This window comes from Pelobates fuscus, chromosome 13 (genome assembly GCF_036172605.1).
Source record: "Pelobates fuscus isolate aPelFus1 chromosome 13, aPelFus1.pri, whole genome shotgun sequence".
Taxonomy (NCBI): Eukaryota; Metazoa; Chordata; class Amphibia; order Anura; family Pelobatidae; genus Pelobates; species Pelobates fuscus.
In genome coordinates, this window is record NC_086329.1 from 112428217 (window position 1) to 112441566 (window position 13350).

The following is a 13350-nucleotide window of genomic DNA, read 5'->3' on the forward strand; positions in this document are numbered from 1 at the left end:
ACTATTTCTCTTCTGGAGGTTTCCTACGCCATGTCCAGCGGAGGAGCAAAGTGTGCTTCGGTTCCGGTGGTCAGAGCAATTTTCCCATAATCCTTAGCTTTCCTCCCTGTTCCCGCGATGCTTCCTGTCAGTATTGCCGAACGTCCTGACACTTAGACAGAACGCCGGCAAAACTGCCGAATTGTGTCCTAACAGAATGAGAACAGTTTCTCCATTCGTGTTAGAACGCAATTTGGGACTTTGTTCGGATTGCAATTTCATTCGAATGAATGATACTCCGATCCTATTCGTGCTGTGGCTGCATCTTGCTTAGTAGATAACTTCCTAATTCCCACGGTATCACGGAGCTATCTACCAAAAGGCTGAAAGACCTAAATTTGTCTTTCAGTCACATTTACTAATACTAAGTAAAGATTACTTAGTATTAGTAAATTCAGCCCCTACTCGCTATACCGCGAGTAGGGGCATGTCTAGTAAACAGTGAGCAGCCAGTGGGTGGGGGCCCTGAATAACAATATGGGGGGGCCTACTGTCCTCCCCCTGGCCCCCACCCCTGAGCAGCAGATGGGGGCCCTAAATAACAATGAGGGGGGGACCTACTGTCCTTTACTCCGGCCCCCACTTCATTACTGGATGCTCCTAGCACTTCCAGAGGGCTCCAAATGCTCCACCAGACACCACAACCACCGCAAACCCTATGAACCGTCGTAGCTTAGTTGGGGTCTTGCTGTCTCCTACCCACCCTGGACCTGGTACAAGGCTCCAGGCTCCAGTGGGTGAACCTCTCATCCAAGAGAGGGAAACAGGAACAAGCTCTTAAAAGTGATTATCCAAGGGAGCACGCAGAGCATAGTAATCCCTTGTAGTGATATAGCAATGCCCCCAATAAGAGACAAGACTCTAGATTGAGGGTGAAGAAGAACTGAACTTTTATTCAAACACTCTGCTTTTATGCCCATTCTACAACCATAGTACCGCTCACAGGGTTTTGAAGTACAACCAATCAATACGTACAATACACTCAGACACTCCTACACAAAATCCTCCCCTCTGCCTGTGATACAATTACCTTACACAATGGGTTAATGTAATTATCACAGGCAGAGAAATACAGTTTTTACACATACATTGTAACTTTAAAAAATTACATTTAATCTTCATAAAAATGACATATTATTATTTAGCACACTTTAATTATAAACATAGTCAAAATTCAGCCAATTCCATCCAGGGGTTAAAAAGTTAGCTGGAAATCCTTTGACGACCGACCTCAAGCACATTTTCATGCCCAAAACAGTTCCAGAGAATCAGGCTGTGCGGCCGGTCTATTTCCCATGTTAGAGTCAGTTCAAACAGACGAACGACAACCATTCGAATTGTCGAACTGTCGAACGAACTGTCGAACGAACTGTCGAATGCATTAGTTCCAGGGAAGGTAAAACTTCAGCGGTGTTCGTGCTGTTCTGTAGCCGATTTTAGTTCCATGAGCTTGACGGCACACACCGCTGACTGCATTCGAATGAATCAAAATGGCCGCCACCACGTGTTCGGTTTTCTAATGGCGGTCACTTAGACTTTCCCAAAGTACTTAAAGGGCCAGAAACAGCACAATAAATATCCATTATGCCCAAATACAGTTCTTAAAGGGCCACACACACAGTCCAATACAAGTCCATAAGCCCCAAATCAGTTCCCAAGAAGGGCAATACATCCCAAGGCCATAGTCGCAGGGCAGGAGACTGGCAAACAGGCCCCTCCAAAAACCAGTGGCGAGGTCACTTTCGCCACAGGGGGGAATAAAATAACTAACCTGTAAATAAAAATAAAACTTACCATTTGATGTTTTCTTTCTTCTAAAATCTTCATTTTTCAGCCCCAAGAAAGGCCAAATAAAAAACCATCATACCCGTCGAACTTAAAATAAGATATAAAATCAGAGCGCAAAAGAAAACTAGATGAAAAAGAAAAAACCTGACGCTTAAAAAAAACAATCCATCTTCACCCATGGAGGGCGCCGCACAGAATGAGCTCTGAAGGGCGGGGGAAGGCTTATAAAGCCTTGCCCTGCCCTGCAATTAGGCTAAGAACACTCTGATTGGTTGGTTTAAGCCAATCAGAGTGCTCTTTGTCATTTTACACAGCGTGGAAAAGTTCTTTGGAATTTCCCCACACTGTGTAAAATGACACAGAGCACTCTGATTGGATGGATTTCAAGCCCACCAATCAGAGTGTTATGAGTTAAATTACACAGTGTGGGAAAATTCCAAAGGACTTTCCCAAGCTGTGTAAAATGACACAGAGCACTCTGATTGGATGGATTTCAAGCCCACTAATCAGAGTGTTATGAGTCAAATTACACAGCGTGGGAAAATTCCAAAGAACTTTCCCACACTGTGTAAAATTACAAAAAGCACTCTGATTTGCTTAAACCATCCAATCAGAGTGTTCTTAGCCTAATTGCAGAGCGGGGCAAGGCTTTATAAGTCTTCCCCCGCCCTGCAGAGCTCAGTCTGCGCGGAGCCCTCCATGGGTGAAGATGGATTGTTTTTTTTAGCGTCGAGTTTTTTTCTTTTTCGTCTGTTTTTTTTTGCGCTCTGATTTTTTATCTTATTTTAAGTTCGACGGGTATGATGTATTTTTATTTGACCTTTTTGGGGGCTGAAAATTGAAGATTTTGGAAGAGAGAAGACATCAAATGGTAAGTTTTATTTTTATTTACAGGTTAGTTATTTTATTCCCCCCTCACTGTTTTTAGGGTGAGGGGGGTAGGTAGGGGATAGCTTTTATTTGGGTGGGAGTGGTGACTAGGGGCTTGAGGACCCCTAGTCACCTTGGAAGGGGGAGATTTTAATTTAGGGCCCCCACCTGCCGTTCAGGGGTGTAAGCCAGGGGGGAGGACAGTAGGTCCCCCCCTTATTGTTATTTAGGGCCCCCACCCACTGCTCAGGGGTGGGGCCCGGGGGGAGGACAGTAGGCCTCCTCATTGTTATTTAGGGCCCCCACCCACCATGCAGGGGTGGGGGCCGGGGTGAGGACAGTAGGTCCCCCCCTTCATTGGCCCCCACCCACTGCTCAGGGGTGGAGGCCGGGGATAGGACAATAGGTCCCCCCCTTATTGTTATTTAGGGCCCCCATCCACCGTTCAGGGGTGGGGCTGTGCGGGGGGGGATAGTTTTTTTTTTTGTTTGTCTTTTTTACATTTAGCAGCCACTGTCTGCTCACTGTTTAGAATACATGCCCCTACTCGCGGTATAGCGAGTAGGGGCTGAATTTATTAATACTAAGTAATATTTACTTAGTATTATTAAATGTGGCTGGAAGACCAAAATAGGTCTTTCAGCCTTTTGGTAGAAAACTCCCTAATACCGTGGGAATTAGGGAGTTATCTACTAAGCGGCTGCAAGATGCAACCACAGCACGAATAGGATCGGAGTTTCATTCATTCAAATGAAATTGCGATCCGAACAAAGTCTCGAATTGCATTCTAACTCGAATGGAGAAACTGTTCTCATTCTGTTAGGACGCAATTCGGCAGTTTTGCCGGCGTTCTGTCTAAGTGACAGGACGTTCGGCAATACTGACAGGAAGCATTGTGGGAACAGGGAGGAAAGCTAAGGTTTGTGGGAAAATTTCTCTGACCACCAGAAACGAAGCACACTTTGCTCCTCCGCTGGTCATAGCTGGTTATGGCGTAGGAAACCTCCAAAAGATAAATAGTCCCTACTTTGTCTTAATTTTTAAAGAAAACTAGAGCAGACAGGAAGAAATGAAGAACAGATCCTGAGAGAGGGAGAGAAGAGGAATCGATTGGGGAAAGGTAAGTTCGGCATGACAGTGCCGCTTTAAAGCTACAGTAACTCTTCTCATCAAACTATCTCCATATTGTATTCCTTAAAGCTACAGGAACTCTCTCATCAAACTACCTGCATATTGTTTCCTTAAAGCTATAGGAACTATTCTGATCAAACTATCTGCATGTCGTGTTCCTTAAAGCTACAGGAACACTTCTCATCAAACTATCTACATATTGGGGGGCGGGGCTTTACCACCGAGCTGGATGGACGTGGGGCACCTCGGCTCCTCTATGAATCCATAATATCCAGCTCAAAACTACTTTATTCCCCTGAAAAACCACACAGCAGCTACAAGAAGGCGAGGGGGGACCCGAGCACAGCTCTTGGTGTGAGTACCGACCCCCATCCTACCGGCGATGCTGATTGCTGGGCAGCTGGGATTGCGGCCTGTCTTGAGGCTCTGGCAGGAGATGCGGCCGGTCTCCCGTGCTTAGTCCGGCGGGACCTCTCACACGCCTACTGAGGGCCCGGTTCACCCCCCCTGTGGGCCGGGGGGGGGGTTATCCCAGAACCCACCGTGGAAGCAGTCACCACCCATGAAGCCTGAGCGATAAACCGATCAACTAGGGACCGCATGGCAAAACCCAAAATGGCTGCCGCGTCCATCACTAGCTGTAAAATAGAGGCGGCAGCAATGGAGCAACCTCTGGGCACTGTCTGGAAACCGATGCGGACCAGAACACCACGCACTGACAGCGTCCCGCAGACAATGGCACATTCTTGCCGCCCACCAGACAACTCTAAGGAGGGCACGGCTCATACCTGCAATACCTGAGGCAACGTCTCACATGGTTACCGGCAGATCTGTGGGAACTCATTTTGGGACTCTAACCCTGAATAAGCACAGAAGTGCAATGGACATGAGACACAAGCTTCCACTAGCAGACACATGAGACAAAACACATCCCTGGCAAATAAGTACCTGAGCACTTAAGCATCCAGCGGGAAACGCAAGGGACTTGATTGCAGCCAGGACGCAAGTCGAAACAGCACAGCTGCAGGAGTAACTAAGCAATTGCTAACCATGTCTAATTATAATCCTAGCAGAGCGCTTTATCTTCACTATTTTAGTATTTTATTCATACTGTTATGTCTAGATATATTACAACTGATCCTATTCTGCAGACCCGCACGTAAATCATTTAAAAATAACTAAGCCTACGTGTCTGTGTTCTTCGGCAAACCCAGAGACTCGCTGCCCCCTGGTGGTTAAATTTTAATCTAAGCAGTGTAGAGCAACCTATACCTGTCGTTAACTTGCATAGCCTGTATCTTAAGAACCATATCATCACTGCTCCAGTAAGCAGGCATAGATTAGCTCTAAAAGTTTTATTCACCTGTACCAAACCTGTTATATCTTGAAAATATAAATGTGCTGATTACTCTGCCATGACACTGTATGACGTTGAATAGCTTGTACACGCCCTCGTGGCGATGCAAGCATGTTGTAACCACACGCACAAGAAAAATAAAGAATTAAAAAAAAAAAACTTGTAACGGACCGTTTCTGCACACAAGGGGTTCAAATCCGTTTAGGCGATATCCCCCCTTCAGATATAAAGGCAGCTACTGTAGAACACCAAACTCCCGAATTGGATACAAGGGAATGCACCAAACTCCCGAACTGCATACAAGGGAATAAGGTAGCACTCCAAACTCCCGAACTGGAACCTCACGAATAGCTGCTAGCAGACGAACAGGAAGCGCTCCCAAGCAGCTTACACTCCTGGCAATCAGTCTCTAACAGCATACAGTAAATCCCCCCAAAGACGAGACAGAACTCTGTGTTGAGGGTCAAGCACAGACAGACATGCATCACATTTCAGACACACAGAAGTAAAACATCCCCACAATGCATCCTAATTTCCCTCCCTCTATCCTGGAGATAATTGAGAAGTAATTCAATTATCTCCCAGGACAGAGGCAAACTCCATTATACATGTGGGGACCCAAATACAGTAAAATACATTAAAACATATAATATTAAATGTTATACATCAAACACAGACATGTCACATATCCCCAGATAGCTGGGATCTGAGCGCACAAAACTACCGAATAGCGCTCAGATCCTATACACACAGTTCAATTGCCATAGAGCCAAAGTCTTTAATTACACGAATAGGCTCCATTGCTGTGCTATCTGGGTTAAAACATTCACATATACAAACTACCGAATAAACCGGTGTTCGGCTAAATCGTCACGAATAGGAACCAGGGGGCTGGAGGCTCAGCGGTGCCTGCACGTAAAAGTGTCCGCTTTTAGTGCACTGATTCCGGGCTGAGCACCGCTGGCCGTCCGGGGAGCTCCATAACACCACCACCTAGCGGCCGCTAAGTGAAACCGCGGTCACCCAGTAACAGTCAATTAAGCTGCGGTTAACCGCAGCTACTGGGTGGTCAACTTTGCCTCTTCCTTCCATATAGTTTGAATTATATCCCCTTTTTCCATAGTCTATTTTTCTATATTACTCTATTCCTTTTTTCCCCATCTTTCATTTGTCAATAATCACAGAACATATAAAGCGCTGGCTTGATAGGAAATTTACTCCTTCTTTGTTTATCTTATTTCTTAAGCTTCCCACTCCTAAACGCGGCTTTTCACCTCTCCATTTTCAAAAGTTGGCCCGGATCATATCTAGCCATCTACCTGGAGTGTTTAATGGGAGTATTCTAAAGAGAAATGTCCATAGAGGGAGGATATTCACAATGGTAATTTTTCCCATCCAACTAAGAATATTTTTATTCCATTTTTTAAGGGTTAAGTTCCATTATTTTATTATCGTCTTTTTGTTTAATGTTATGCCTAAATAATTCAATTCGCTTTCTACTTCTGTAAAATAAAATTTTATTATTATTGACTCTGGAAAAGAGGGTGACAGTGTTTTCTATATTGATTTTATAGTTTAAAACCAAGATATATTGTTCTATTTCCTTCATGAGGTGGTGAGCAGAGACCATTGGTCATTGTTATGAGAATGTCATCTGCGTATAAACACATTTTTAGTTCTCCATTGCATATTGTAAAACATTTAATCTCCAAATTAGATCTTATTTTAATTACCAACATTTCCAATGTTATTATGCATTAGATGGGGGAGAGTGGACACCCATGTCGGGTCCTGTTACTCAGATTGAACCATTCAGAGCACCTGTCTACTCCCACTACTCAGGCGGATGGATTGTTATGTATTAATTTAATTGTCCTTAGGATCCAATCTCTCAATCCAATAATTTCCAGCGTTTTGAACATATAGCCCCACCCGAATCTGTTAATCGCTTTTTCTGCGTCAATCGACAGGGTCAGAAGGGGTATATTATTTTTCTCACTAGATGCCATCATATTAATCAAATGTCTTGAATTAAAGTAAGCTTGCCTCCCTGGGATGAAGCCTATTTGATCCGTGTGTATTATGTTGGGCAATATCGATTTCAACCTTTCTGCAATTATCCCAGAAAAAAAGTTTTGAATCCACATTAATTAAGGAAATGGGACAATAGCTCCTTATGTCCTGTGGGTTTTTATCCTTTTTGAGCAATGGTAAAATATTATCTTGTCTTTTGGGCCACTTTTTCTGCTCACCACCTCATTGTATGCATTTGGTAAAAATTCTACTTTTTCTTTTTTATATAGCGTGATAAAACTAAAAAATAAAACATTTCCTTTGAATTACTGTATTACTGTGTTTCCCCTAGCATTTTGTCTGTTATGCCTGTTTTTTTCATTCAGGAGCGTTCATACGAACGGACTGTTATGGGCAGATGCAAATATTACAAGTTTTAGAATGAAATGTATTTCTTAAACTGTGAACTTTTTCTTTAAAATATATTGCAAACTGACAAAATGTTAGAAAGGGAACATATTGTTTTTCATAACTGTTTCTTTAAGCAATAACCTCTTACCTACCTTCAGTGCATAATATGTTTACGCCATTTTGTCCCAGAAGAATTACAATAACAATAATACATAAACAAACTTCAAGGCTATGCTACGACTCTTTCAGTACACAATATACTGTGGTAACCCTAAGTAGATAAAGATGTTTAGACTGTAAGATGCCATCTTGAACTAAGTCAGGAAAATTTCCATGACGTATACACCCTTTAGTTAAGGGAGGTCCTAAAGTGAATAAAGTTAAAAAAAAAAGTTACTTTTTCATATATGAACTACGGTGACCCTAAAATGACGACACCTAAGGTATAAATAGGTGTACTTTTAAATGTTAAGAAACAGAGGAGAGACTTGGAGACAGACGCTGCTCCATCTTAAAATGACAGAGAGGCTGACATGATGACATGTTCAGAAGGGTATGTTAACATATTAATGATATTTGCAAGCATTTAGCATTTAATCTTATAAACTCTGCTATAATGGATTTTATGTGTCTATATTTATATTTTTATATAATAAATATCTAAAAGGCAAAACTTTATTGCTTCCAAGACAATCCTTATTTTATATTGTATTCTCAATTATTTATATATGTTAAATAGAGGATCTCTTACACTAACTATATACAATTATGGCTAAGATAGCTGTATGGTTAGCCCTACTAAGTTCTTTGCTTTAAGACGTTATAGTGGTAAATAAGGGAACCAGCCGCGGTTACAGGACCCCATTTGTCTTCTGAACAGGAACCACCCCAGTGCCCCATTAGAACATTCCCACCAATTAATCAGAACCAGGGCCGGCCTTAGGGGTGTGCAAGCTGTGCGGCCGCACAGGGCGCCATGGAGCAGGGGGCGCCCTGCGGCCGCACAGCTCCCACATGGCAGAAAAAAACATTCGCGGCGGGGGCAGAGCTTAGCGGGGGCGGGGCTTAGCGTGCGGCGGGGGCGGAGCTAAAATGCCGTCTTATTGCTGCAGGGGAAGCAGGAATGAGTCCCTGCTTCCCCCCACGACCAGAATCCAGGAGCTGCACTGCCTGTCTGCCTCCACAAGGAACAGAGGTAACTATGTGATTTTCTGCTTGTGTGTGCCTGTGTGTTTGACTGTCTGCCTGTGTTTGACTGTCTGCCTGTGTTTGTGACTGTGTGTGTGTGACTGTCTGCCTGTGTTTGTGACTGTGTGTGTGTGACTGTCTGTGTGTGTTTGTGTGTGTGACTGTGTGTGTGTGTGTGTGTGTGACTGTTTCCTGTGTGTGACTGTGTGTGTGTGACTGTCTGTCTGTGTGTGTGTGACTGTGTGTGTGTGTGACTGTCTGTGTGTGTGACTGTCTGCCTGTGTGTGTGACTGTCTGTGCGTGTGTGTGGCTGTCTGCCTGTGTGTGTGTGTGTGTGTGTGTGTGTGGCTGTCTGTCACTGTGTGTGTCACTGTCTGTGTGTGTGTGGCTGTCTGCCTCTGTGTGTTTGGCTGTCTGCATGTGTGTTTGTGTGTGGCTGTCTGTGTGTGACTGCCTGCCTGTGTGTGTGGCTGCCTACCTGTGTGTGTTTGTGTGTGTGTGTGTGTGTGTGTCTGTCTGCCTGTGTGTGTGTGTGTGTGTGGCTGTCTGCCTGTGTATGTGACTGACTGGGCAGACTAGATGGGCCGAATGGTTCTTATCTGCCGTCACATTCTATGTCTGTGTATTTGTGTGTGGCTGTCTGTGTGTGACTGCCTGCATGTGTTTGTGTGTGCGCGTGTGTCAGGATGTGTGGGAAGGGGGAAGGAAGGGGGGGCGCTGTGAAGATTTTTCGCACAGGGCGCCTAAAGGCCTAAGGCCGGCCCTGATCAGAACGTTCGTACTTGTAGCATAAGTGTGAAACTCCAACGTTCTTGCAGGTTTCAGCACCTGAGCCACGCGAACAAGGACAGGTCGGGGTACATGCTGTTCCGGGGACTTCTGTGGTTGGTTGCGACACTTCTGGAGACACTGGCTAGTTTGACAGGCTTGACAGACTTGACAGGCTTGACAGGCTTTTCTGTGCCTGGGAGACAAAGGGGCAACCTATTTTCCTGAGCTTTGGCTCTCAGGCACAGAGACTCCTGGGATAAAGAAGCCCCCTGTTGTTTTATGGGAGAGACAACTCGCCTGAGGGGTTGGGCTTTCCCTACCTGGGAGACAAAGGGACAGTGACCTCTTTTGCCACCTTTTTTTTTTTCAAACACTTATTTGGTTGTTTATTTGGTAGGTTTACATTTACCAGAGTAAATGTTATTGAATTTATTCTGCAGATCATTATTTGGTACCTTCCCTCTGTGTCTAGTTCTCTCTCTTATATATATATATATATATATATATATATATATATATATATATATATTATTTATTATAATTATTTTTGCAAATTCATTACAGGTAGAATATATATATATATATATATATATATATATATATATATATATATATATATATTCTACCTGTAATGAATTTGCAAAAATAATTGCTACCCCTCTTGTTGTGGAGTAAGGAAGTATGAATTATGTCCTTATAGCCTTTATAGCCCCATTTTCTTTTTTGTCATCTTTTGTCCAGTGTGTTTCTTGGACGAAGACTATATCAATTTTCTTTTTTCTAAGCAGATTATGAAGTGACTTCCTTTTAAATGGTGTGTTCAGACCTTGTACATTGAGTAAGATGAACTTTAACGCCATTGGTTTTCTTTAAATTTCTCTTTCCAACTCTGAAAGTCAACCAAACATAAAGACTTATTGCATACAAGACATACATGTTCAATTCTACTATATGGGATCCTACTACTATTCATACATAAAATCCAGGATCTGGATTCTAACCTGGTCAAAATTTCTTTGGTATTTATTAAAGTACCCATGTCTAAGATCTACTTTAAGATCTCTGGGAGGGGGGAAAACCGGTAAGGCTAAGCGTCCTATTTGCTCAATTTCTTGATTGTTTTCCCCCCTTTTGTTTCCTTCTATTTCTCTCCCTTCCCCCATCTTAATTACATCTGTCCCTCACTATCTCTCCTTCAATAGCCCACTTTAGGAGGCTTTGTCCTGTCCATCTAAGGTCAATTGACACCTGGATTGACATATAAGTGAAGTAGAGAGAGAGTACAATGGGTAACCTTGCACCAGCATATTAAGACAACTTTGACATACAAAAATAGGACACATCTACCTATGTGCTTAAAACCATTAAAGTTAGTCACTTGTTTTAAATTAGTATGTTCAATATTTTATAGATCATCTAGAGGAGGGAAAAAAATAAAAAAAATAAAAAATAAATCAAAATGCATTATTCTAACATTTAAATATATGTATCCACTATTAGTTACTTTCCATACTTCGTCACAGTTCTACTATGGCCTTATGCTACACAAATCTGTGTGACCAAAATCAAAATTCCATTCATTCAACTATTAAGTTTTGAAACTATTAAGACTTGCATCTAGTGCTTGTCCTACACCCTTAAGTGTCTATTGTGCTTCTCTTTTACTTTTTTTTCTTTTATTTTTTTAATTTCAATTTGTAAATATTTTTTTTCTTTTTTTTCTTTTCTTTCCCCTTTTCCCCTTTCCTTCCCTTTCTGTGCCAGTTATTGATTTTTCCTTATTTTCTCCCCTTTCTTTTCTTCCCTGCCCCTCCCTTCCTTTTTCATTAAACTTATAAACACATTTATGAATGATTTTTAAGTGAAGGTGAAATAGGTAGTAGTTGTAACGGCACCCCCAGGTATACGAAGGGTTAAAGTCATTTAGGATATTCCCTCTCCGAATGCCAAGGCAGCTAACAAACACTCCAATCAGCCAAACCGGAATCATACGAACACTCCACACTTCAAACAGCCGAACAGTAAATCCATATGAATAAATCCCTCCAAGTACAAGACAAGACTCCGTATTGGGGGTCAAGCAGTGAACTGGTTTAATGTGGGCTACCTGCCCGGTATTTATGCAGGTGGAAAACTGTGACAATAATAATACAGTAGCCAACCACAGAGTTGCAGACATAAACATTCCCCTTTAGCTGTAAAGGACCCTCCTCTCTATCCTGGAGATAATTGGGAAGTAACTCAATTATCTCCAAGGATAGAAGCAAAACTCAATTTTATACATGGCAGTAAAAACACATACAAATTTAAAACAGGAAAACTACCGAATGCACTAGGTATAATTAACGTATCCCCAGATAGCTTAGATCCGAGCGCATATTATTATCGAATGGTGCTCAGATCGTATGTTGGAGAAATAGAAGAAGGGAGGTCTGCAGCCTCAGTGGTGTTCGTGCAAAATAGTATCCGTTTTTAGTTCCATGAAATCGTCAACGAACACTGATGGGCATTAGTATGTCCAAGATGGCCGCTGCCTCGTGTTAGTTATACAAACGACGACCACCCAGCCTACATTCGATAATTAAGAGGTGTCTGTGGTTAACCACAATGTTCTAATGCGGCCAAAAGATTAAATAGCAGCACACTTCCCTGCTGGGTGGCCGGCCATTCGGCAGTTCATTCGGTAAAACAAAGAATAAACATAAGGGCTGTACGGACAAGGAAATAGCTGAACAAACAGACAAACCAAGAAGAAAGGTCTGTCACAGTAGTTAAGTGGAGTAGAGTAGAAAAAATAAAAAGACAGTCTACTCTCAAAATGAGGTTGAAAGGGTAGAGAAAAATAGGGAACCTATCAGGATATAAAATCTAGAAAATAACAGTATTCTCACCTTGTCATATAATGCATCTGTCTGGTGGATAGGTAAAAATAAAATAAATAAAAAATAAAACTAAAACTAAAAATCGAAAATGAAAAATAAAAAATATATAATATAAATTGAAGGTAGTTCCTTTTTAAAAAGTCTTAATGAGGGAGCCTGACCGGGAACCAAGATTGCCACGTATTGTGCGAGCTCCTGCAAACAGGCTCCAAAATCAGCCACATTTAAAGCCACAAGCGGTGCACAGACTTACCCCCACACGAGCCAGGACTTCCGCAACCGCCCACCAACATAGGAGGTAACCGTAAGGAGGCCGGAACAGTGATGCCCTTGGTAGCATCTCTGTTCCGGCCTCCACGAGGTCCAGCTTCATCTTCCCCACAATGGACAGAAGAATCAGTCTCAGACTCTGAACACAGCAAGGCAGCAGCCCCAGCATCCACGCCACTAACCAAAAGGGACCTGAAACTCCTATTACGCAAAGCTGCAGCAGACATCAGAGAACACATGGCTGCTGAACTTGAAATCCGCTCTACAGCCTGAAAGTGGAAATAGCTGACCTGGGACAAAGAACAGGCCAAATGGAACAACTAGCTGATGAGCTCCTGGAAACCCTGAATACCCACAAATCAGATCTCACCACACTGAGAACAGAGTGGAGACACTGGAAACTGGCATGGAGGACCTAAACAAACGCTCACAGCGCAATAACATAAGGATAAGAGGCCTCCCTGAAACTGTCACTCCAGACACGCTGCCCTCCACGCTGCGTGAAATGTTCCTTACAATCCTACTAGAAGCGACGCCACAAGGTTTGGTCATCGACCGGGCACACAAGGCACCCCCCAGCCAAAACCAAACGGCGCCCAGAGATGTAATAGTGTGTCTACACTATTTCAC